We start from the raw sequence: 27,032 nt of genomic DNA, 5'->3' as shown, positions 1-27,032 counted from the left end.
CTGGTGTTGCTTGTCATAGATGGCCTTATGATGTTGAGGTATGTTCCTTGTATCCAAGAATTTCAAGGCTTTATCATGTGTTGCACTTTGTCGAAAAGCTTTTCTCAGCATCTATTGATATTATCATATGGTTTTATATTTCTTTTTGTTGATGTGTTGGATAACGTTGATTGATTTTCGGATGTTAAATCCATCTGCCCTGGAATGAATCCAACTTGGTCGTGGTGAATTATCTTATGGATACATTGTTGGATTCTGATAGCTAAATTTTATGAGGATTTTTGCATCAGTGTTCATTAGGAGATTGGCCTATAGTTTTCTTTTTTGTGTTGTCCTTATTCGGTTTTGGTATTAGTGTAATATTGGCTTCATAGAACGTGTTTGGTATTGTCCCTTCCTTCTCAATTTTTTGGAAGAGTTTGTGAAGGATAGGCACTAATTCATCTCTGAATGTTTGGTAGAATTCATTTGTAAATCCATCAGGTCCTGGGCTTTTGTTTTTGGGAGGTTTTAATTACCATTTCAATTTCGCTGCTTGTAATTGGTCTGTTGTTCTATTTCTTCTTTATCTAGCTTTGGGTGATTGTAGAGTTGTAGGAATTTGTCCATCTCCTCTAGATTGTTAAACTTGTTTCCATATAACTGTTCATAGTAGTTACTGATTATTCTTTGATTTCTGCTGTGTCCGTTGTGATTTCTCCTCTTTCATTATGATTCTGTGTATTTGTGCTTTCTCCCTTTTTTCCTTTGTGAGCCTGGCTAGGGGTTTGTCTATTTTATTGATTTTTTCAAAGAACCAGCTCTTGGTTTCATTGATCTTTTGGATTGTTTTTTTAGTTTCAATTTCATTTATTTCTGCTTTGGTTTTATTATTTCTTTTCTTCTACTGGTTCTGGGGTTTTTTTGTTGTTCTTTTTCTAGATCTTTGAGCTTCGAGATTAGGTTGTTTCTTTGAGTTCTTCTTGTTTTTGATGTGAGCTTCTATTGCTATATATTTTCCTCTTATTACTGCTTTGCTGCATCCCATACATTTAGGATATTGGTCTCCTCCTTGTCATTCAATTCAAAGAATTTTTTAATTTCTTCTTTGATCTCCTCGTTAGTCCAGTGGTCTTCCAGTAGTGTGGCTTTTAATCTCCATGAGGTAGGATAGTTCCTTGCCTTCTTTTTATGATTTATTTCTAGTTTGATGCCTTCGTGGTCAGAAAAGATGGTTGGTATGATTTCAATCTTGGTGTATCTGTTGATGTTTGTCTTGTGCCCCAGTATGTGATCGATCCTGGAGAATGATCCGTGTGCGCTTGAGAAAAATGTGTACTCCGTTTTTTTTGGGTTTAGTGTTCTATAGATGTCTGTTAAGCCCAAATGCTCTAGGTCCTTATTTAGAGCTTTAGTTTCTTTACTTATTTTTTGTCTTGTTGATCTATCCATTGTTGATAGTGGTGTGTTGAAGTCTCCCACTACATATGTGTTTTCTCTGATGTCTGTTTTCAGAGAGGACAACAGTTGTCTGATATATTTTGGTGCTCTTTCGTTTGGTGAGTATATGTTAATGAGTGTTATTTCTTCTTGAAGTATGTCCCCTTAATCATAATGTAGTGACCATTGGGTCTCTTTTATTTTTTGAGTTTGAAGTCTGTTTTATCTGATATAAGTATAGCTGTTCCTGCTTTCTTTTTTGGCCCATTTGCTTGTAGGATTGTTTTCCATCCTTTGACTTTGAGCCTATTTTTATCTTTTGTAGCTAAATGTGTTTCCTGGAGACAGCAAAAGTTGGGTTTTGTTTCTTAATCCAGGCTGCAACTCTGTGTCTTTTTATTGAAGAGTTTAGTCCATTTACATTTAGAGTTAATATTGATATGTTAGCATCTGTATTTGCCATTATGTTTGTCTTTCCTTTGATTTTATTTATTTATTCTTTTAATAACTTTTTTTTTTTTGGTCTTCTTTCGTTGTTATTCGTCCCTCTGAGGTTCTGGCTTTAGGATTCCTTGTAGTATTTTTTGGAGTGGGGGTTTAGTCGCAATGAAATTCCGGAGTTTCTCTTTGTCTGGGAAGGTCCATATTCTTTCTTCATGGAGGAAAGAGAGCTTTGCGGGATAGAGTATTCTTGGTTGGCATCTGTTTTCTTGGAGTCTGTTGACTATGTCCCTCCACTCTCTCCTTGCCCGTAGTGTTTCTTCAGAGAAGTCTGATGTCAGCCTGATTGGTTTTCCTTTGAATGTTATCTGTTTCTTCCTCTTGTCAGCTTCATTATTTTTTCCTTGTCCTGGATTCTTGGGAGCTTTACTATTATGTGTCTTGCTGTGTTTTTCCTTTCGTCGTGGAAGTTTGGTGTTCTTCTTGCTTCTTGTATATCAATTTTCAGCTCCTTCTTCTCATTTGGGAAGTTCTCTTCAATTATATCCATGAATATTTTCTCTGTTCCTACATCTCTCTCCTCTCCTTCTGGAATTCCTATAACTCTTATATTTCCTTTCCTCATGGAGTCAGATAGTTCCCGAAGTCTTTCTTCATTCTTTTTCCTTCGTACTTCTCTTTCCTTTTCTGTTTTGGTTCTTTTTATTTCTGTGTCTTCAAGATTACTTATTCGTTCTTCCATTTCATCTATTCTGCTTTCATTGCTTTTCCCAGAGTTCTTTAGTTCCTCCATTAATTCTTTGATCTCCTGCATTTCTCTTACTTCCTCTTTAGGGACTCAATTTCCTTCTTCTGATCTATCACTTTTTTAATCATGGCAATTTTAAATTCTCTTTCTGGAAGGCTCAGAAGTTCTTCCAAGTTGCTGTCGTTGCAATCTGGGGAGTGGTTTTCTTTTTGTGGTGTGCTTCTTTCCTGAGGAGTTTTTAGGTTGCGTGTGGTTCTTCTACTCCCTACTGTCTGTTTTCTAATTTGTCGTATGCGTTGGGACACTGTGTTGCTCGGACTGACTGACATCTTGGGTGAACTTCTTCGCTCCCCTCTGGCTCTTCCAGGAGCCATCTCTGTCTTCTGGGGGAGCTTTCTGCTGGTTTTAGGCAGTTTTTACTGAAGAAATGTCCCTGTTCTCAAATGGCGAAGCGGGATGCAGTCCCTGCGCCTCCGGTTTCAGGCACACTCTTCTGCGCACCCGGTCTGCCCCGGACGTGGGTGCCTGCTCCCTCTGTGGGCTCAGACTGCTGGTCGGAAGGGGCCTGGCGTGGAATAACTTCCCGGCTGGCCACTGGGTCCTCCAGAAACCTTCTGCCCTTTTCAAGCAGACTTAAGAAATGTCCTGTTTTATAGGGTGTTAGTGACTTTTTTTTCCCTGGTCGCTAGGTGGCGCCAGAGATCTCTCCTATTGTCCTTGGGGGGCTGTTTTTCGCCTCCCCCCACCCCGTGGGACAGAGAACAGAGCGGGAATGGTAGGGTACACCTCAACAGCTTTGGGGTGCTGTGTCTGCCTTGTGCCCCACCGTCGTGGAGAAACCACGCCCCGAATTTTCGTGCCCCGGTCTCAGTTCAAAGCCCTCAGGTCCAGGACGCGGGCTGTAGCCCAGTTCAGTGGCGCGGGAATGGCGCCTTTTGCACCGCTCCCGTGCCTGGGCGCCTGGTTCCTGCTTACTCAGGGAGGGACCTTCACCTCAGTGAGGACCTCCGTGCGTCTCCCCGCAAGCCTAGGTCGTCTCCCCGCAAGCCTAGGTCGCAGGCGCGGGGACCTGGGCAGCCGCGATCCCGGTCTGCACTTGCTTTTCAAGCGCGCCAGGCGCGCCGCGTTCCGCGCAGCGCAGGCTTACCGGCAGCCCGGGCTGTGTGCGCGTCTCCCGGGGTCTTTGTTCTTCTCTAATGGCGCCCGGAGCCGTTCGCTCACCGCCGCGGCGGATCCTGCAGGGTTCGCCTCAGCTCCCGTTCACGGGGTGTGGTGGCTGCAATAGTTCCTTTCCGCTCACAGTCCCGCTTGCTGCGTCGTTTGTTCTTGTTGGTTGTTTTGGTTTGTTGTTTCCTCCTCTCTGCCGGTCGGAGAGTGCCGCCTCTGTGGGCGGGGGAGGGGAGCAGGGTTCTGCGCTTCCCTCCCTTCTAGTCCTCTTTTATGGCCACTTTCTTCTTCGGGCAGTTCGCTGGCGTCACCCGTTTATCTTCTGTGTCCCAGTTCTCACTGGGACCTGCCGCTTTTCCTCCCTATTCACTTTTTTTAATGGGAGATCTTACTCGCAGCGTCTCCTCGCCGCCATGTTGCTCCGCCCCTCTCCCACTGCATCTCAGTTTTGCTCATCTTCACTTTTCCCCCAATATCACACTAGACCAACTAGACTCCTAGGTTATAGTTCATTCATCAGATGGTAATCACACTCATTTGCCTAAAAGCCAATCTAATTCTCTTTGTCCAAAGATTTCGATAGCACCTCAATATTTTTAGATAAACCCAGCAAACAGTACACCTTTACTTTTTAATTACAAACCCTCTGCTTCAATTGACTACTTCCCTTTTCTTTTACATGCCTCGTGGTTTTTCAGCACTATTCCTTTGCTCACAGTATTCCCCCATACGTCTCATCTTCCTGAACACCATACATGCACATCCTGTGTATATTCCCGGGAAATCTCAGATGTAATCTCTCTGATCCTTACCGGATGTCCTCACCAGATGTAACTAACTTCCTCCTCTTAATTCCCTAAAATAATTAGGTAATTCTCCTCTTAGGCTATTTATGACTTTCTATCTAGTGCTATACTTACACATGTACAAGTTTCATCCTCTCTGCTAGATTGTCAAGCTCTTAGTTATGGTTTCACTCAACAAATGTTTTTTGAATGCCTGTTAAGTACAACCACTATGCTAGATTTTGGAGGTACAGAGATGAACAAAACATGTTCCCCTCTCCTTAAGGGACTCTGGTGTAATTAAGAAGACAGTAAAGAAACTAAATGATTAGTATTTAATTTACAAATAGACTGAGAGGTGTGTACAGAACATATATGGGGGCACAAAGGATGTGTACTAACTCAGCCACAGAGAAGGGGAAGAGCAGAAAACTTTTTAAAAAAAGATTTATTTATTTATACATATAAGAACTGGGGTATAGGCCAGAGGTGGGGGGTGGTGGTGAGAGGACTCACCAGAGACAGAGTGGGGAACAGAACAGGCTGATTGACTGAAGTACACTGCTGAGGGGAGCAGCAGGTGAGTCAGGAGAGGTCTGTTGCGCCAAATGGGTAGCTGGCCCCTGGGGTATCAAACTCTTGCTGCAGAGGCTGCGGACACCTTCAAAGATTACATCTTAACCCCTTGCGCCACCAGGGAGGCCCAAGAGCGGAAAACCTTGAGTAGGTGCTGCTTGAACCAGGTGTTAAATATTGAGTCAGCCATGAAAGGGGCTAGGGTGGTAGTGGAAGAATACACTCTGGGGCTGGCATATTTAAAGGCTACTGGTAAAATAACCCAAAGCTCAGACATTTATTCCTATACTGCAATATTTCAAGATCTGTGTTAGATCAGGCCTATTCCATTATAAAGTGTTCATCATTCTGACCTGTAATGAGAAAAACAAAGGCAACGGGGTTGTCAGAAACTTACATTGTACCTAATTTTAAAAAATTTTACAATTACAAACAGTCTTACTTTTTGTTTTTGTTAAATGTTCTTTTTAAAAATGAAATGATGGTGATACTACACAGTTGTGTCTTCCTTTAATGTTTAATTTGGAAAAAATGGGTCATTTTTCATGAACTATTCCAATTTTTATACGTTTTTTCTTTTTAAACTGGTCCATGATATTTAAGAATCAAGCTCTCCAAAGTGCTAGAGGATTAGAACCCTCTGGAAAGTCCTAAAAAAGAAACCTGACTCTCTTATGTTACCTTTACTTAAGTAAATCAGAATTTCTGAGGTAGAGTTTAGGAATTTGCCTTTTTATACAACTTATTTGCTTTAGAAAACACCCTGACTTGGGAGCAATTAGCAAGCCAACTACCTCACCCTGGCTGCTTGGGCTGCTGCTCTGAAGTCAGATAATCTCATTTGCTTTTCTCTCAGCATTTAGATTCACTGAAAATTAGAACTACCTGAGTTCAAGGCCCTGATTTTGTGGCAGAGGGACTACATGACTCACACAAAGCTCCCCAACAGAACTGGGACTTGTGCTCACTGCTAGTTTCCATACACACTTTCCTAGGAGGAACAGGTACCTGTGACATGTCCCTGCATCCTTCTTTTACCCCTTCTATCTGAGTCAGCGTGTGCTTCTCGCTACTGTGTATTCACTTTTTATTGGTTCACACAAATTGGTGAAGTGAGACAGGTTTTTAATATTCACACTTGACACAGAAGGAAAGAGTCCACATGACAAAGGGACTCACCCAGCTGCCTTAGCGAGCTCTGGCTGCCATAACAAACTACCACAGACTCGGTGGCTGGAGCGACAGAATTTATTTCCCACAATTTTGGAGGCTGGGAAGTCCAAGATCATAGGACTGGCTGATTTGGTCAAGGGGAAGAGGGCTGTCTTCCTGGCCTCCTCACAGTGTCCACACAGTGCTGGGTGGGGTGCTGGGTGGAGTGCAAGCTCTTTGGTCTCTTCCTGCCTTGTGACCTCATCTAGGCCTAATTACCTCCCTAAGGCCCCTTCTCCAAACGCCATCACACTATGGGGATCAACATACGGGAACTTTGGGGAGGACACAATGCAATCAGCAGCAACAGTTCCAGAACTACGCCAGAACCCAACATAACTGGGTTAGGTAACACTGCAGGACCATGTGTGGGGTCTCCACTGGGAGGGGCTCTGCAGTATGAAATACCAGGCTGGGCAGCAGCGTGAGAGAGGTATGGAGATGACTGAAGGGGCAAGTGACATGACAGGAAACAGCACCCTAGGGTTACAGACACGATGACCTTACATCTGGTTGAGCAGAGGAAGAAAGAAAATGTTTCCAACAGGTAGATTTTGGAGAAAGGACGTTGCAGACATAGGAAGAGCTCTGTAATGGGAATGCCCAAGTTGTCTTTGGGGAATGGGGCTGGGTCAGTTTAAAGACGGGAAATGGACATGCCACTGAGTAAAATTTCATTTTCTATGTACACCATCTCCTCCTTTTTGCACGGTAGAGTTCCTGTCCTCTCTTTATTTGGTTAAACCTAAAGGGTCTAGCCAGTGCTCTGCAAAGGGTGGTACATAAATCAGCCAGCTTTTGAAAGGAAACAAAGCCAGTTTAGCCCCTGCCCGGGGAGGCCGGATCAGTTGTGAAATGGGGCAGGAGAACATTTCCTCAGTGCAAGTGCAAACGCCGTGGTGGAGCAAGAAGGCAGAGCGAGGCAGGTCTCCTGCTAGTGATCAGAAACTGAAGAAGAAAGAAAAATGATCTTTTCCTAAAACACACGAGGAAGGAAACCTGGGCTTTAAGGTAACGTGGTCTTTATAGGTCTCCAGCGGGAAGCAACGCTCTCTGGTTAGAGTGGCCACAGGAGAGAAGGGGAAGGTCGAGGCCTGGAAAGTCGGGGTCAAGTGTGCAAACCCCGCGCGGCACAGGCGAGGACAGGGCTAGTAGCCGCGCTCCCTGGCAAGGGGCGCGCCGTGCACAGGGGTCGGGAGAGAGGGAAGACTGTCTCGCTTAGAACTTTCCCAGCCTCGGGGAAACCTTCTGCAAACCTGCCCGGGCTCGGAACCATTCATCTTGTTTTTTAATAAAACCATTTTCAGAACCAAAAAAGAGGGCGGCACCCAAAGGAATCTGAAAAATAGCCGCAGGGTGGAGGGAGCGGGGCGTGGCTGTATCTGGAGGCTGCAGGCGGACAGACTAGCGCAGCGCGCACACCGAGCGGCGCCGGGAGCCGGGGGCCGCCGCGAGCTCCAGCCACCGGGCGGAACCGCGGCTCGGGCGCCCCGCCGCGCACACCCCGCGCCTCACGGCCGCAGGGTCCCCACAGGGGGCGGGGCCGCCAGCGCCGGAGGCGGGGCCTGGAGGGGGCGCGGGACTGGGCGGGCGCGAGGAGCCGGCTCTTCTGCATCCTGATTGGCTCTTGGTGGAACAGGGGGCGGTGTCTCGGGGCGGCTCCGCGGGCCAGCATTGGAGGCCGGAGAAGGAGGGCGTGGTTCTGTGAAGTCAGTTCCGGTTGGTGTAAAACCCCCCCGGGGCGGCGGCGAACGGGCTTCAGACGCTTCTGGGTCGCGGTGGTGGACGCTCCGGACCGTGCGGGTGAGCGTGAGAGCCGAGCGCCAGCGCGACCCGGCGAGACATGGCGGCCACTGGGACTGCGGCCGCCGCGGCCACGGGCAAGCTCCTCATCCTGCTGCTGCTCGGGCTCACCGCGCCCGCCGCGGCGCTGGCCGGCTACATCGAGGTGGGGACCGGGAGCGCGCCGGAGCGGGGGCTGTGTCGCCGGCCGTGGGAGCGCGGCCTGCGGGCCGGCCGGCGGGGCCCGGGCGGACCGGACTGGGGGCGCGGCGCGGGGGTGGAGGGGCTGGGGGTCCGGCGCTGCGGCGGGTCCGGCGCGCCCTCCCCCGCCCGCGCGCCCGCCCGCCCTCCCGCGCGCCCTGCTTGGCGCAGTGCTTAGCGCTGGAGGTCGGGCTGCCTCCGCCGCCGCAGAGGCCAAATGAAAGGCATCGGGGGGCGCCCCAGCCCCCATCCCACCCGCGGCGCCGCCACATCCCCCTGGGGACCCCGCGCGCCTCCGACGCCCACCCCGCCCTCCCCCGGGACAAAGCGAGACTCTGCCACTGCGCCCTGCGGCCCGCGGGCTCTCCGCGGCTCCGGACCCTGGGGCGGCCCCACGCAGACCCCAACCCCGGGGCTGAGGGGGGCAGCGCGCTCCCCGCACACGGGGGTGCGCTCCCCACCTGGAGCGGTAGACGCAGCCTTTGTTGGCGAGGAGGTTCTGGCTGTGGGCGCGCAGGCTTCCCGGCTCGGCCCTTGGCGAAGAGCTGCGCTTCTGGGGCGAGCGACGCTCGGGCTGCGCGGCGAGGCAGCTCCTGCACCAGCAGCGGGTGTGCCTGCAGCCTCCTTCCTCTGTCCTCCCTCTCCAGTGGATCCACAGCCCTGGCACCAAGCCCTGCGGAGGAATTGCTACATGGAGCTGTTTGCCCAAGTCTAGTAAACAAGGGGGAACTCCCCCAGCCCCCCGTCCCACGCTTGTGTTTGCTGCCTTTTGTAGGGGATTTCTGCGAGGGAAGGTACGCGTGAATGCGTAGTGAAAACTCTTGTTTGATCGTACTTTTTTGGTGTCAGGATTAAGTAGTTGTGCTGCACCTGATCACCTCGTAAACATCTTTGTGCTGCGAGGCGGTTAAGTGGCCTGGATTCCTGGGTGGTTGGCTGGAGTTCAGGTTGGGGGAGCAGGCAGGCGTGCTGGGGTCCCTGTGGGTTGTGCAGTGTGCCCTGGAAGCCGCCGCTGCACCGACACTTCTCTGTTGACTGGCATTCTGGACATAGTGCTTGAATTGTAGGAGCAGGAATGTATTTGCCGGTGTAGTTTCTTTCTTTTCCCGCTTCACTGTTTTTGAAACGACAATTGATTTCTGCGTATTTAGTTAATTTCAGGGAGAAGTGAATCTGGATTTGATTACATAGGCGTTGACTGAGCACTTTCTAAGAAAAACCCCAAGTTAGAATGTGTTCTACAGAATGTTTAGATACTTCCACGGGTAAAATAAATCTAGGACGAAAGCCCGGTGGAATGGCTTAAAATGTTTGTATTCATTCTGCTTAAAGCTGTAGGATTCTTTAGGGGAAGAGAAGAGAAGTCTTAAATAGAGATAGTTAATGTTTACATATACGTGCTTTCAGATTATGGTAATTGTAGTCTGTACACAATGGTTAGATTTGTCTCTCTGATCCCAGATAGGATGTGGGGTGAAAGCAAGCTAGATCAGAATGGCTAGACCAGAGAATTTTAATTCTCTAAAATAGCATTTTCTGGTTACTTCTGATTTTTGGAACTATATTTTTGCCATGCTCAACTAAATTATCTTTCAAATGGTTTTTCCTTTTGCCAATTAGGCAGAATTTTATTCATGTGTATATAATTTGGTTTTGTCAGGAAAATGACACCTTAAACCTTAATTCAGAGAATGGCCTAAATCAGGATGTCTTTGGGAAGGTCCCCATTGAGATGAGCCAAAGGGATTCTAGCCAAATTCCTGATCACGTTGCTTGGCACAGAATTATTGATTGGCGAATCTTTAGTGTTCCTTGGTGTTGACTGAGTTAATCTCTTACACCTGTTTAAAAAGAAAAAAACACCTCTGTTCTTAGAGCCACTTCCTCTTTTATATATGAGACAAGTTCTTTTGGGTGCATGCTCCCATTTGGGATTCTCAGACAGTATTATGTGGAAACTCTGCATGCTGTACAATGGACATGGAGGCTTCTGAGAGCCAGGATTGCAGTTTATTCCGCCACTTTAAAAGTAACTGGGCCATTTGATAGCCAATTTTCAGGAAACTCAAAAGTGTGACAACCGAGACTGAGGCTAAAGCCTGCTTTACGTTAGCATTTCCAACTGGTTTTGACTTGTTGAGCTACTAAGGCTTTTGGTAGGAATATTGTGATTTTACAGGGTATTTATAGGATGGGAATATCATCATTTTGTCGGAACTACTAAAGGTCTTTTGATAAATATAAGCTTTATCAATCAGGTCTTTCTTTCCTAGAGGGAATTTGTTTCATCTTAAAGCCGACCTTTCTCATAGAGTTACCACATGTGACTTCTGAGCTTGCAGTGTGGCTAGTTTGAGTGAGGAATAAATTTCCCATTTTATTTAATTTTAATTAATTAAAAACTGATACTTCAGTGATTGGAAACTTAACTATGAAACAACTTGATTATGTGAATCTACCACTTCAGCTGTACAGTTTATGAAATCTACATACAGATCAAGTATTTCCTATGAAAATTTAGCATCTGAATTGAGATGTGTAAAATGCACACCAGGTTTTGGAGATATCTAGGGAAAAAATTGTAAAATATATCATCAACTTTATGTTGAAATATATTGAAATGAAAACATCTCAGACATTGGATAAGCAAAAAATCTTATATTAATTTAACCTGTCTTAATTTTTAATGTGGCTGCTAAAAAGTACTACATTATGATTCACATTACACTTCTACTACACAGAGCTAATGTCTTGTGTGAAGTCGGGACTGCATGGATGGTTTTATTAGCACAGTTTTATTGCTGTTTTTCCCCTCAAAATAGTCTTGCGTGGAGGTGGTTTAATATGATCTTCAGTGTTTTTTTAGGAAAATTATGAATATTTTTTCCTGTTTTTTCAGTTAAAATTTTTATTTAGAAATTCAGGTTTAAGCAAAAATTGTACAAACTCTTACCCTTTACTCAGATTTGCCAATTGTTCACATTTCCCCCAGTCAATCCTTACTTTATCATCAATTATAAATATTTTTTGCTAAGCTTTGAGAGTAAGTTGCCTACATCATACCGTTAACTTCTGAAAATTTCAGTGTATATATGCTAGGCACCAACGGCACTGTCTTATATAACTTTGTTAGTTATCAACTTAAGAAAATTTAACATTGATGCAATACTTTGATCAGATCTACTGTCTGTATTCCATTTTGTCATTTGATCCAATACCATCCTCTCTAGCATTCAAAACCAGTCATTTTTAGAGCTAAAGAGCTTTAGAATTTTTGACAGTAGTATGTGAAGGGTTATTAATTTTTCCCAAATATAAAAATCATATTTTTAACTTAATACTGTTTGACTTTGGGAAAATCAAAACTTAAAAATCGTTTGTGATTCTTTTTTCTCCCTTGCTGAATTCTCAGGCTTTTGCGCTTTTTTTTTTTTTAAATGGAAGAAAAAAAATTTTACAGCATGCAAAATAAAACCAAAAAAAAAAAAAAAGACAGACAAAAAATTATGTATGTACTACATATTCATTGTAAAAATAAAAAATACAGATTAAATGGTAAAATGGGAAATCTGAAATCATTTTCTTTTTTAAAGATTTATGTATTTATACATACAAGAACTGGGGTACAGGCCAGAGGTGTTGGGGGTTGAGAGGATTCACCAGAGACAGAGTGGGGAGCAGAACAGGCAGATCTACTGAAATGCACTGCTGAGGGGAGAAGGAGAGGTCAGGAGAGGTCTACTGTGCCATGTGGGTAGCTCCCTGGCCAGGGATCGAACTTGTGCTGCAGTAGCTGTGGATAGTTTCATAGTTGGCTTCTTAACCCCTTGCGCCATTATGGAGGCCCTGAAGTCATTTTCTAAGGAAATTTGCACTGTAAACATTTTGGTGGTATATGTTCTTCAAATTGATCAGATACATACTATTTTCTAAAAGTGGCATATATTTCATATTGAAGCTGACTCCTAAAAATTATTTTGAATTGTCTTAAAATGAACTACTGAAAGAAAATAATTTTCTGTGTGATAAAGTGTTGGAGTAAATCTTTGTATAGTAATTTTTTCTTTGGAGGGCTCTATTAGAGAGAATTCAAGATTGCCTAATACCTAATTTTCATGAGTTGATTTTTAGTGAAATAAACTAGATTCCTTGGCAGTTAAATTTAGTGCAGTGTATGTGCCTGATTTATGACCTAAGATGAAAAGTGAACCATGTAGGTACATTAGATAGAAGTGGGTTCCAGTCTTTTGTCAAGTACAACTAGTAATTATTTTTACTAAGAAAATTTTTGTTAAGTAAGAATCATGAATTTTTTTAATGAAATCTTTTTAAAATAGCTAATCTATTTTTAAAATATGAGTTCATTTGTTACTCATCCTACCATTGTTTACTGAGCCACTGGTAGGAGGAGGTTAATGCTAAACAGTGCGATAGTAAACACAAATATGCATAATGCTTTTTAATTCTACAAGATGTACTTGATTGTGATTTCTGGGTCCCACCCCCAGAGATTTTCATTGAGTACATCTGGGATTCTCATTTTCAAATGCTCCCCAGATGATTTCTTATGTGTGAGTGGAGAAAAACAAAACAGAACTCCAGCAAACAGAAATCATTTAGGTGCATCATGTAAGTCCCGAACAGCCTAGTGGATTCTCATCCACCTAAAAGGGGGAGAGGCCTTAGTTGTCAGATCATGCAGCAGTGCCAGGCCATGGAGCCATCCCTCAAGTCCTAGGTTGATTTTGCTTTCCAAGGTGTTTCATAATGTTTGTCTTTTGGTTGCATATTTCTTTTTACTCTTGTCTACCTCTCTTTCCCACTGGAAACCACATGCCGTGAATATTTTCTTTGAAAGAAGCAAATTTCGTAGACATTACAATAGATTATGAACCAGTATATACCAAATTGTGGACAGTGGTTATCTTTGCGGGATATGATTACAGGGAGGGGACTTGGCCTTTTACCTTCCCCATGGATTTAAAAAAAAAAAACAAAAAACTTGTAATGCTTTTTAATATAATATGCAAGATATTTTTTTAAGATTTACTTTTATTTACGCATACAAGAACTGGGGTGTAGGCCAGAAGTGTTGGGGGGGGGGTGAAAGGATTCACCAGAGACAAATTGGGGAGCAGAACAGGTAGATCTACTGAAATACACTGCTGAGGGGATTGAACTCATGCTGCAGTGACTAGCAATAGCTTGATAGCACTTAGACTTAAACCCTGTGCCACCAGGGAGGCCCTTTAATATAATATGCAAGATTTAAAAAAAGAAATAGTGAGCTTGTGTTTTATCTTTTAATTTTGACAACTTTAAGAAAATGGCCTCCATAGAGATCCTATGTAGGGGAGTGAGGGAGAACAAGGAGTCTTATCAAAATCAGGGTATAGGATTATTTGGAAGAGAAACACGTACCAGCATTGGATTACAGTCACTGATGGAATGGGTGGGCAAAACATTAGGGAGAAGTTGACATAGAAATAAATACGACTGGGTTAAGATTGTTGGCCAGAGAAAGGTTATTCAGCATTTGGAGCAGACACCTGTGAGAATGGCTCATTGAGCATCATCGAGCCCTTTCTCCTCTCCCTCAGCTGAGCACCTCTGTGATTGTGCAATGGCTGCTCTGTCCCCAGAGGTCATGGTATAGTATGATAAGGTCCAGAGGAAGAAGAAATGAACTCTTGTGTATCACCTTTTAAGGCTAGAGAAATCGTTCTCAAAGTCCACACACAAAAGAACCCTCAAATCTTAGTGGACAGAACTGTTTCAGATACTTCTAGCCAGACCATACACCCAGAAGGGACCAGTGGAGTGGTGTTGGCCAAGATTTTAGAGTGGATTGTTAAAAGAGGACTGTGGACCTTAGATAACAACCCAAGGTCCACTTTGGGGACTGGTTGGAAAGAGAGAGAACTCATTCAGTTTTACTTAAACTATCTCTGTGTTACAAGCTTGCTGGCGAAATTGAGACATCAGAGAACCTCTCACACAGCACATTTATTAGGGTCTTGGCACTTCATGTTGAGGGATATTACCATCCGGAACAGAATCGCTGCAGTGGTGGAGAATATGAAATATTTGACTTGAATATGGATGAGCTTTAAGGAAGATATTTAGCCTAGTGGAGAAGAAAATGTGGGATTTAGTGGTGGTGGTGAAAAACAAAAGTATTTGAATATTTTACAATTTGTCTAGACTGACGTGCCTTGACTGAAACAGTAGCATTCTCTTTACTCCCTTTAGTTATATTTCTAACATAATATAGTAAATAGAGATACTCATATATTCACCATCCAGTTTTGTTGAATTTTAACTCTTCTATACTTTAGTTTTTTTTTTTTTTAAAGAACTAAATCACAGATGCAGAAATAAAACCTGACGATTAAGGACTTCATTTGAACTTTTCCCCCATGCCATTAACTTTCCTTTGCAGAAGTAACTCTTAATCTTTTGAGTTGGGAATTTCAGCATTCCCATTCATGTTGTCATGCTGAGAGAGACCCTCTATCTCTTTGGATTCCGAAGAAACTTGCTCAGGCTCTTAGAGTTATAATAAATATTTGTTCATCGGGCAGTGTTCATTGTTTGAGCATCTGACAATGATTTAAGAAGGTAAGAATGCTGACATACTTGAGCTGAAAGTAAAGATAGCCCCATACTCAGGAAACTGCCAAACATCCTGAGCATGCTTACAGCCCCCCCTCCCCGGCCCTGCACTGACAACCCTTAGTGTTTTGTGCTTTTTTAAATTTAAAAATACACAAAAGGTACGTGCCAAATGCACAAAAGAAAAAGACTTGTAGCTCAGTGTATTTTCATAAAACAGATACTTGTATAACCGCTGCCAAGGTCAAAAACCAGAAAGTTCCCATCTCCCTCATTCCTACCTCCCAGTAACTATTTCCCTGACTTTTATGGTCATTACTTTTGCTTTTCTTTTACCATCCAGGCATTCCTAAACTCCAAATTTTTTCTGCTTTGTAGCTTTCTGGAAATGGCTCTCTCATTATGTATTCTTACCTGGCCTCTTTCACTGCACTGTTTCTGAGTCCTGTATTGTTGAATGCAGCTGTGGTTCTTTCATTTCCATTGCTGAATAGTATTCCTTGAAGAAATCACAGTTGGTTCTGCTGTTGACAAATACCTGGGATGTTAACCAGCGTGTGGTTATTGAGAAAATGCTGTTTTCTCTCTGACTTGTCCTTTCATTCTCAATGTTTTTTGAATAAGTTCTTAATTTTGATGTCTAATATCCATTAAGAAAATTACGGTATGTGCTTTTTGTGTCCTATACGACAATTTCTTTTCTTACCTTTAGGGGTTGAAGTTATTTTCTATTAGAGCTTTTTGTTTTGCCTGTCACATTTGGAGTTGCAGTTTGTCTGAAACTGATTTTTGTGTAGAAGTGAAATACTGTTTTTTTTTAATTATTATTTTTATCTTTTCCATGTGGATATCTAGCTTGTACCATATGGCTATCCAGCTTGCACGATTTACCGTCAAGGTCATCCTTTGCCTTCTGCCACTATACCACCTTCCATATTAATATCTCTGTATAGGTGAGGCTGATTTTGGACTTTCTTCATCCTTTTAGTTTCATTTCTATCCTTGTATCTAATCCATTTCTCTTAGTAGCTACTTTTTTTTTTAAGATTTATTTATTTATGCATACAAGAACTGGGGTGTAGGTCAGAGGTATGTGTGGGGGTGAGAGGATTCATCAGAGACAGTGGGGTGCAGAACAGGCAGATGTACTGAAATATGCACTGCTGAGGGGAGCAGTGAGCAAGACAGGAGAGGTCTGTGGTGCCATGTGGGTTAGCTCCCTGGCTGGGGATCGAACTCATGTTGGAAGTGTCTGGCGATAGTTTGATAACACTGTGTCTTTTTTGTGGGACCCTCGCTGGTGGCCGGAGATTGAACTGGCGCTGCAGAGGCTGCGGGCAGCCTCGCAACCCAGAGCTCAACCGCTGCGCCACCAGGGGAGATCCGATAACACTGTATCTTTAACTGCTGTGCCATCAGGGAGCCTGTAACTACTTTCTTAATTAGATTTTATATCTACTAGAGCAAACCCTTTCACCTTCGTTTTCTGCAGTAGTGTCTTGGCTATGCTGTGGCCCTGTTCTTTCCATATACATCTGCCACATTGAACCCAAAACAGCCAGCTGTTGGAATTGTGATTGGAATTGCATTGAGTGTAGTTCAATTGGAGAAAATTGACATTTTTCTAATGTGGAGTGTTCCACTGCAGAAACATGGCATATACCTTTATTCAGGTACTCTCTAAATTACCCCCAGTGTTCTACAGTTTTCTGCAGCAGTCTTGTACGTCACATCTGGTGTTAGATTTATTCACAGGTATTTGGTTTTTTTTAAATGCTATTGTAAATAGCATCATTTTGCCTTTTTTTTGATTGTAGAAATGCAGTTGATATTTTTGCATTGACCTTGTATCCCATAGTCTTGCTAATAAGCTTGTCTACAAGTCCTAATAATTTACAATTTGAATATATTCTGTGAATCATAACAATTTTATTAAAATTCTTGCCTCCTTTCTCTCTGCTTCCTCTCCTTCCCCTCCCCTTTCGGTCTATTTTTCTGCTTTGCTGCACTGGTGGCTAGGGCTTATAAAAGGTTCTAGAGGAGTGAAAATAGCTGCTATCTTCATTGAACTCCTGGTCTCAGTGGGAAACTATATTTTACCATTTATGTGATATTTGTAGGTTTTTTCAGTAGATATCATACACTATCACATTGAGCTCTTTTAGTCTAAGTTTGCCAGAGATTCCTTGTCATGAATGAATGTATTTTTTTCAAACACTTTTCTTTCCAACTATGAAGATGATCATGATTTTTCTCTTTAATTTTGATAGTGTGAAATATATTGATTTTTTAAATATGTAAGCAGCTTTGCATTTTTGAAGTGAGCAAGAAATACTTTATTTTCTGGGTTTAGTTAGCTAAAATTTTGTTCAGGATCTTTACCTCCATACTTGAGACTGGGTTTGACCTGCAATTTTTCTTTAATGTTATGCTTACTAGGCTTTAGTTTCAAAGTTGTTGGCCTCATAAGGGGAGAGAGGGGACAGGAATATTGCTTCTCTTTCTATTCTGTGTTATATTTTCTAAAAGATTGAGATGATTTGGAAAAAATTTCCCAGTGAACCCATGTGGTATTTCTTGATGGTCATGTTTGCAGTTAGGGATTTAGTTTATTTACTAGTTGTAGGATTATTCATATCTTCTTGTCTAAACTTGGTTAAATTTATTTCACCTGACTGTTTAAATTGCCATTGTTTGAAGTAAAATCTGTGGCAACGTTCCCTTTTTACATTCCGGGTTTTGATTATTTTTGTCTTTTTAAAAAAAGTCTGTCTTCCCAGGTCTTCGTAGTCTTTTTAAATAAAAAACAATTTTGGGTCTTGTTGGTTGTCTTGTGTTTTTATTTTCCATTGCATTATTTTTGCTCATTATTATTTTATCCTTCCTGCTTTCCATGGGTTTAATTTGTTCTTTTTCTAAAATTTGAGATGACTGCTTTATCCAGTATTTAGATAAGATATCCTTTCTCTTCTAATGTATTCAATAAAGCTGTAAGTTTTCCTCTGAATAGGACTCTAGCTGCAGTTTACAGGTTTTTTTCAGTTTTCTACTTAATTAACTTCTGGAAAATTTGAGGTGCAGTTAGCATATATCATTGTGTTAAGTTTGTGTTGAGTTGATATTTATATAGTACAATATGATTATCACAGTAGCATTAGCTAATACCTCTGTCTTGTCACATAATTATTTTTGTGTGTGCCTGGTAAGATTGAGATTTGTTCTATCTCTTTTGAAGTTTTTAATACAGTATTGTGACTGTTGTGAATTACTATGCTGTGCATTAGCTCTCCAGAACTTATTTAATGGTTGCAAGTTTGTATCTGTTACAGGGCAGGAAGAGGGACGCCCTAGAACCCCCAAACCTGCCTCCTCTAAATAGGTTCTGCCATCCCCGCATCAAGACAAAACACGTAAGACCTTCAATGGGAAGGAACTTAATACAATTAGTAATGTATAACAGAGAATATAGTTTATAAATCAAGCTCCCAAAGTTACCCATCCCCTCATGGATAAAAGTCCACCTAGCGGGATTGGCCCAGAACAAGGCCCCCAAAGCCTGCCTCAAATCTAAAGCACCTTTCAATGGGGTCCCACAGAAAAGGATCAGAAACAACCAGACAAGTCTGGGAGGGAAAGAGCGAAATCAAAATCAAGATAAAAGCTGCCATTGTTAACCTCCCCACGGGTCTATCACCCACATCTGTGTCACCCAGCCAGGACCAAGAAGCAAGTGCAGTTTCTTCACATGTCTCTCTGCACCAAGTGCCTCCTTCAGGTCTTCTTGCTCGGCATCCTGCTTCCTTCTTCAGTCTTCAGCTTCTCCTCTCTGCTCAGCTCCACCCTCCCTTGGGTGAGGCAGGGAACCTGAAACTTCCCTTTTCCTGGGCACCACCCTGTTACGTATCCTTAAATAGCATGTAAGTTTTGATGTCCAATATTTTCATTATCATTCACTAAAAAAATTGCTCTCTGCTGTAATTTTTTTCTCCTCCTATAGGCTATTTAGAAGTACATTGTTTAATATCTAAATATGTGTAGATTTTCAGATCATCTTGTTATTTCTAGCTTCACTGCATTGTGGTTAGACTTAATAGCCCTTTTTTTTTTTTTTTAAGATTTATTTATTTATTTATACAAGCACTGGGTATAGTCAGAAGCACGGGAGGGTGAGAGAATTCACCAGAGCCAGAGCGGGGAGCAGAGCAGGCAGAAGGACTGAAGTACACTGTTGAGGGGAGCAGCAGGCAGCAGGAGAGGTCTGCGCGCCATGTGGTACCCTCCTCCAGTGGCCGGGGAACAGCCAGGGATAGAACTGGTGCTGCAGAGGCCGCGGGCAGCTTCGCAACCCAGTGCTCAACTGCTGCGCCACTGGGGAGGCCCTGTCTTTGTAGTTTTGACAGATTTTCCTGTGCTTATTTTGAGGCTATTTTACTAGGTGCATAGAACTTTAGAATTCTTATCTCTTTCTGAAGTAATTGAACCTATCATGGTTATAGTTTCATTCTTTATCTCTAGTGAAGCTTTTTCCTTAACAATACTTTGATATTTTCATCTTTTATGCTTAGATGTGTTTGGATGTGTTTATGATTGGTTTTTCTTTTGTTAACTAGTAGCCATAGTAGTCTTTTAGCTAGTATTTAGTCCATTTACATTTAATGCACATGTAATGTAATGTTAATGTAGTTGGGTTTTTATTTACTTTCTTATTTAGTATTTTTTATTTTTCTGCCAGTTTTATGTTTCTTTTCACCTTACTTAAGTACATCAGAATATTTTATTTCTCTTGGAACATATTTATATAGTCTTTTATTATACTTTAGTGATTAGAAATTTCAATATCTTTCACTTATCAATGTCTTATATTGCTACCTTTACCCTCTTCCTGAACAATAGGACACTTTAATTTCATTTAACCCCCTCTCTACAGCTTTACCATGTATTATATAGTCAAGTGAATTCAAATTAGTGGTTATCAACTCTGGAGTGTTATCACCTTGGGAACTTCTGCAAACCATCAGATACCTGGTTTCCAATTCAGACAGATTACCTCATAGTCTCTTGAGGGATGGGATGCGGGCATTAGTATTTCTTAAAAACTCCTGAGGTAGTTCAAATTTGCAGTGATACCAATAGCCTCTAATTTAGATTTACTGATTTGCATATTCACTTGTTATTTATGCCTCTTGTACCTTTGCCCTCTTGTATCTTTCTGGGATAATTTTTGTTTTCCAAAACACACTTTTGAATTTTCTTATGTATAGGGTGGCTTGTGATAGTCTTTCACCAAATATCTGTTTCATTATCTTTGTTATTAGATAGTTTCATTAGGAATAGAATTTCTTTCATCATTTTAAAGATCTAACACTATTCCTGATATTTAATATTATCAATATCCTGGTGTTGAATATTGTCAATTATTTATTGGAATTTGCTGTAATTGTTGCTCCTTTGAAGGCAATGTGTCCTTTAGATCTCTGCCTACATATTTTAAACCTTTACTCTTTGAATATGGTTTTCAGCAGTTTTACTATTTCATAACTAGAACTGGATTTAAAATAAGTGTCTTCTGCTTTAAAGTACCTTGAATCTGTTTGATATCTTTTATCAATTTTCAAAAATTTTTAGCTGTTGTGTCTGTAGGTATTTTAATAATTAAGTGAACTCCAGAAATATCTCAGGCATTGTCACTATATCCTCTGTGTCTCTTTATGCCTTATTTGATAGTTTTCTTCTGATGTTTCTGCTTAACTAATAATTTCTTCATTTGTATTGAATCGCTCTGAGGCTTACCTATTGAGTTCTTAGTTTCAGTGTTGTAGTTCTTAGTTTTATTTTATTTATTTATTTTTTTTTATAGAGGCATGCTGTATTTATTTATTTTATTTGTTTGTTTGTTTTTGTTTATACAAGCAGTGGGTACAGTCAGAAGCACAGGAGGGTGAGAGAATTCACCAGAGCCAGGGCGGGGAGCAGAGCAGGCAGAAGGACCGAAGCACACTGCTGAGGGGAGCAGCGGGCGGCAGGAGAGGTCTGCGCGCCATGTGGGACCCTCCTTCGGTGGCCGGGAGCAGCATCGAACCGGGGCTGCAGAGGCTGCGGGCAGCTTCTCAACCCAGCGCTCAACCGCTGCGCCACCGGGGAGGCCCCTGTAGTTCTTAGTTTTATAATTTTAAATGGTTTTTAAAATAGTTTCTAGATTGTAGCTGAAATTCTCATGTTTATTTTTTTGTATCTTTGAACATGATAAGTATACCTGGAATTTGGGAGGGATAATTCCAGTAACTTAAGTCCCTGTGCATGTGTTCCTGTTGTCTGTTTTTGCTGGTTTTCGTTCATGTTATTTTGTTTCATTTGTCAAGTTATTTTTTATTATGTGCCAGGCATTTTATTTACACCAATGTTTATGGATTAATTTGAGGCCTAGCATAATGTTATCCTCAAGGGAGCTTTTCATTTGCTTTTCCCTGAAGCTCAGAGACACAAGGATCTCTCTCATTTCATGGATTAAGATAATTGGATGCTGAATTGCCAACTTGGTGAAATTCTGTCAAGTTCTGGATTACTCTTCTGGGTTCAGCCTGCTTCAAGGTATCGACTGTAACCCTTTAAGTTCTCCAGGTATACATTCTTTCCCTTCTCCCTATAACCCCTGGATTCTTGTGCCTTCATGCTGTCAAAGGTACAACAGCTACTCTCCAGAATCTTCTAGTGTCCCCAGTGAAAAAAAAGTCCTACAATCCTTTCTCCTCCCTTGAATGGTGACCTAGTAAATCTTCTCTTTTTATATCCCTTAGCGGGTCTCCCTGGTGGCTTAGGGGTTAAGTCTTAGCACTATCACTGCTATGGCCTGAGTTCAATCCTAGCCCAGGGAACTAACCACATATGGTGCAGTAGACCTTTCCTGTCTCGCCTGCTGCTCCCCTTAGTGCATTTCAGTAAATCTACCTGTTCTGCTCCCCATTCTAGTGAATCCTCTCACCCCCTGCACCTCTGACCTTCACCCCAGATCTACGCAAAAAAAAAAAAAAAAAAAAAAGAAAAAAAAAAGTTACATCCCTGAAGCTTTAAAAAGTAAATACTTTGGAAATATTTTATATTTCTTTTCTGGTTGTCTTCATTAGCAAGGTTGATCTGTATTACCTAGTTGGCAGTAACTAATAGTTAATTTCCACAAAGGTAGATATTTACTAAATTAAATATTAACTCAAATATTGAAAACTTTGTAACATTGCTTTAAATTGAATCATCCTCCATGGTTTTGGGGCTCTAACCCCAAATGTCCAATATCCAATCCTCTAAGTTGTTTTCTGTGTCCTAAATTTAGAGTATTTAATGTGATAAGCAAACATCAATGCACAAGAATGCTGTTTACCAAGCATTGGGTGGGTATTTGCAGCAGTTTTGAAACTAATCTGAATATTTGGTTGCATTTTGCCCTTAAAAGAATGGGTGAAAAAAAGAGAAAAGTATTTCTCTTATTGATAAGAAGCAAATTGTTCGATGGGGTTTGTGCCTATTTGGTGCTTTCCTGTTCAAGAGTCTTTGAACTTCAGTGAGCACTCAGTGGATGCAGTTATGTTGAAAAATTAAGAAGTGTTTATAAAATGCTAGAATTAAGTTTTGGAGATCTTTTTCTTAGAACACCTAGAGTAAATGAAATTTATGTAAATTGTTAGCTTTCTAGCAGCAGGACCCCCAAATAATATGCATGTTTTTGAACTTGCCCATGTTTTTAGGAATATATCATAGTATTTGAAAAACAAGAGTCTTTCTGGTCTATAATTTATTACCATTGTAATTGGATATTTGCATTTCTAATTTTTCTCTAATGTAAACAATGTGCCATGGATCTCTATTCTTTTAACTGTGTCTCAGATTAATATTTAAAAGAATCTTTGACTATAACTTGCTTAAAAGTTGATTTTCCTTGGTAATTGGGTCATCATTATTGGCCCACATTGGTGAAATTACCTGTGCGGGGTACTGTGAAAGAACAAATACCACCACAGCCGAAAGCATCCTATAGTTCTTGGGATGATATGTGAAGAAAGTCTTTTGAATTGTTGGAAAAATGATAGTCAGAACTTCTCTAGACTTTATATTATTTTAATCTAGTGTATCTTTTTAAAGCCTATTTATAGAGTTTCCATTTAGCTATTTTACATTTTTACCAGTCACGACATATGAAAGTTGCCCATAATTGTATAACTCAAATGCCATAAATTTTTTTTGGGGGGGGGTGGTGGTGGTGGTGGTGGTGGTAAAATATATATATATCATAAAATTGGCTGTTTTATCCATTTTTTTGTGTACAGTTCAGTGATAGTGTCATGCAACCATCAGCACTGTCCATCTCTAGAACTTCTCATCTCAAACAGAAACTATTAAATAGTAACTCCCTACTCTTTTCCCAGCTCCTAGAAACCTCTATGAATTTACCAGTGTTGGTGGCCTCATATAAGTGAAATGATACAATATTTATCCTTTTGTATCTGGTTTATTTCACTTAGCATAATGTCTGCAAAGTTCATGTTGTAGTTTGTGTAAGAATTTTCTTACTTTACAATAGCCCATTGTTTGTATAGTCTAGATTCTGGTTAGCAGACACTTATCTGTTCAACCCTACACTTGCATTGTTTCTACTTTTTGACTCTTGTGATTAATGTTGCTATGAATATTGGTGTAGAGGTAATCTCTTTGTGTTCTTGCTTTCCATTCTTTTCCACACAGGTGGAATTGCTGGAATGTGGCAGTTCTAGGTTACTTTCTTGAGGAACTCCCATATTGTTCTCAGTGATACACCATATTACATTCCCACTTGAAAAGAATAAGGATTCTGATTTCTCCATAACATGCTAGCACTTCCTTTCTGTTTTTTGATGATAACCATCCTACTGAGTGTGCAGTGGTATTTCTGTAGTGACCTGCAATGTTGAACATTGTGGCATGTTGAATATTCTTTTCAAAATGTCACTCCTTTTTGAAACTGAATAATGTTCTATTGTGTGTATATGTACACCCCATTTTGTTAACCCATTCATCTGTTAATGGATATTTGAGATGTTTCCACCTTTTTACTTTTGTGAATAATGCTGCTATGTACTTGTATCTGATTTGCTTTCAGTTCTTTTGGGTATGTATTGAAAAGTGGAATTGCTGCATCATAAGGTAATTTTACATTTACCTTTTTTTTAAAGATTTATTTTTATTTATGTATACATAAACCAGGGTGTAGACCAGAGGTTGTGGGGGTGAGAGGATTCACTAGAGACAGAATGGGGAGCAGAACAGGCAGATTTACTGAAATGCACTGCTTAAGGGGACCAGCTGGTAAGACAGGAGCGGTCTACGCCTTGTGGGTTAGCTCGTAGGCTGGGAATGGAACCCATGCCTCAGTGGCTGGTGACAGCTTGATAGCTTTGAGTCTTCCACTCCTGTATCACCAGTGAGGTGCCATTTAACTTTTTGAGAACTGCCGAACTCTTTATCACAGCGGTCACACTATTTCACATTCTCACCATCAGGGCATAAAGGTAACAATTTCTCCACATCCTTACTAACACTTGTTTCCATTTTTTTAGTAATAATTATCCTAATGGGTGTGAAATGGCATCACAAGTGGTTTTAATTTGCATTTCCCAATGACTAGTGATATTGAGCATCATGTTGATCATTCGTATATCTGCTTTGAAGTAATGTCTATGCGGTTCTTTTACCCTTTTTTTGAATGGCTTTTTTGTTATTGATAGGCTTTTGTTTTGTTGTTGATATTTCAGTCCCTTATCAGATAAGTGATTAGCAAATATTTTCTCCTGTGGGTTGTCTTCATTTTTTTTTTTTTTTAAGATTTTATTCATTTATGCATGCAAGAGCTGGGGTGCAGGCCAGAGGTGCTTTGGGGGTGGGGTGAGACAATTCACTAGAGTCAGAGTGGGGCGCAGAACAGGCAAATCTACTGACATACACTGCTGAGAGGAGCAGCGGGCATTTTTAATTTGGATGGAGTCCAACTTAGCTATTTTTGCTTTTGTTGACTGTTCTTTTTGCTATGATAGCTAAATCATTGCCAAATCAAATGTAATGAATTTTCCCTTATGTTTTCTTCTAAGAGTTTTATCTTTGTTACTCTTATATTTAGATCTTTGATCTATTTTGAGTTAATTTTTTTATATGATTTAAAGTCAGTGTCATTCTTTTGCAGGTAACCTGTCCAGTTTTCCCAGCAATATTTATTGAAAGACTGTCCTTTCCCAGTTGAATTGTCTTGACATTCTTGTCAAGAAGCATTTGGCCATATATACAAAAGTTTGTTTCTAATTTCTGTATATATCTTTTTCCAGCACCATCAATTGTATTACTGTAGCTTTGTGTTGAGCTTTGAAATCAGAAAGTATGAGTCTTTCAACATTGTACTTTTTTAAGATTGTGAGATTCCATATGAAATTTGGTTTTTTTTTAATTTCTGCAAAATATTTTTGCAATTTTAAGGGGGGGAAATTGCATTGAATTAGATTGCCATGAGTGGTATTGTTGTCCTAACAATGGTAATTCTTCCAATCTTAAAATGCCATAGATCATTAAATTCTTCCAATCAAATTTCTCATAATTGACACAGTGCAATTAATTTCAGTTTATATTACGACTTTTGGACATTATGTTTTGGTTGGCTCTCATCATATTGGTCTTCACTGTATTTTCATTTCCAGCTAAATATCACCATTTCCAAATTTTCATTTTAAAATTCTTTTTCAACTTTTCAAGAAACTGGAAGATCAGAAAGCAGTGCTAAAGTAGAAGCAAGCCCCCTTTAGTTAGCAAGGAATTTGGTCTCCCTGACTGTGGGGGTTGTTGCCATTTTTGGCTCATACCCCCATCTGCTCCTGTTACCTCAGTTATCTGTAGGCAGAGTTTTCAGGCTCTGTTGAAACGAGGAGAAAGAGAAAGTTGGCTTGAAAATATTGCAAGAGGAATTATCTCTTGCAATAAATATTTATCACTCAAGGCACATTTCAAATGAACTGAAAGCCACATTTCATAACAGAGTCTTTGATTGGCTGGTTGGATTCTGCCCTAACCCCATTCTCTTTTGAAGAGAATTTCAGCTTAATGCTTTATGAATCTCTCTCTGTGTGTGTGTGTGTGTTTTCCCTCCTTATAGCATCTTTCTCAGCAACTCTTCAGAAAAATGATTACTTCAGGCTTGATTTGCTTCCTCAGGATCCACATTAATAAAATATCCTGCTGGGCTATCCTTTTGAAAGATTAATCTTGTGAATTGGTACAAATCATTGAGACTAAATGTTGGTTCTTGTCTTTGAACAATGGAAATAGTAATCAGGACAGATGAAAATTGGATTAAAATGTTTTAAGTATTGATTTTTAAAAGATTAAGTACAAAACATGCACTCAAACCTCATATGCTCCCAGTCAAGCTGAGCTGTTACACATGGTTTTATGTGTACGTTATGTGGTGACTGGCGAAACTAAACTTGTTATAGATGTAGTGCCAGCCTGTAGTAGATGAGTGGTTGCCTTATTAAGCTGTCAAAAATAAGACAGACTAGAACTAACTGTGAATTGAGTTTCAAGTAATTGTTGCTTCAGTAAAAATTAAGATAATAGTTAGTATAGGTTCACCACTTTTAGCATTCTCTCTACTTGGTAATTTGCAAAGATTAATTTCTTTTGGCTGTCATATCAGTGCATCATCAATATTTGGAATATTTTGGATTTTTATGGGAGAAAATATTTGGCAGAAAGAGACAAGTTATCAGAAATACAAAGAATGTCCCATACAAATTTAAGTTGATATAATCCTATACCAGCATAGGTAGATTCATTGTTGGTTAAGTAAAATATTCTCATGTTACATATTACTGAGGCTAAGTTGATCTTAACATGCATTTGGAAATGTTTGAAACCAGTCTTTTCATAGGGCCAAAGAAGTCACTTTAACCTAATGTGAACTCTTGTTTTCATTCTGGCGTTAAGTATTAGAAATGAGTCACCTCATGGTTGTTCCCAAGAGGTACAAGAAGGTAATAGAGAATCGTCCTAACACCAGTCAACCTGGATTGCCTCATTTG

This window comes from Talpa occidentalis, unplaced genomic scaffold, assembly GCF_014898055.3.
Source record: "Talpa occidentalis isolate TD23 unplaced genomic scaffold, MPIMG_talOcc4v2.1 talOcc4.12, whole genome shotgun sequence".
Lineage (NCBI taxonomy): Eukaryota > Metazoa > Chordata > Mammalia > Eulipotyphla > Talpidae > Talpa > Talpa occidentalis.
Note: the sequence above shows the minus strand (reverse complement) of the source record.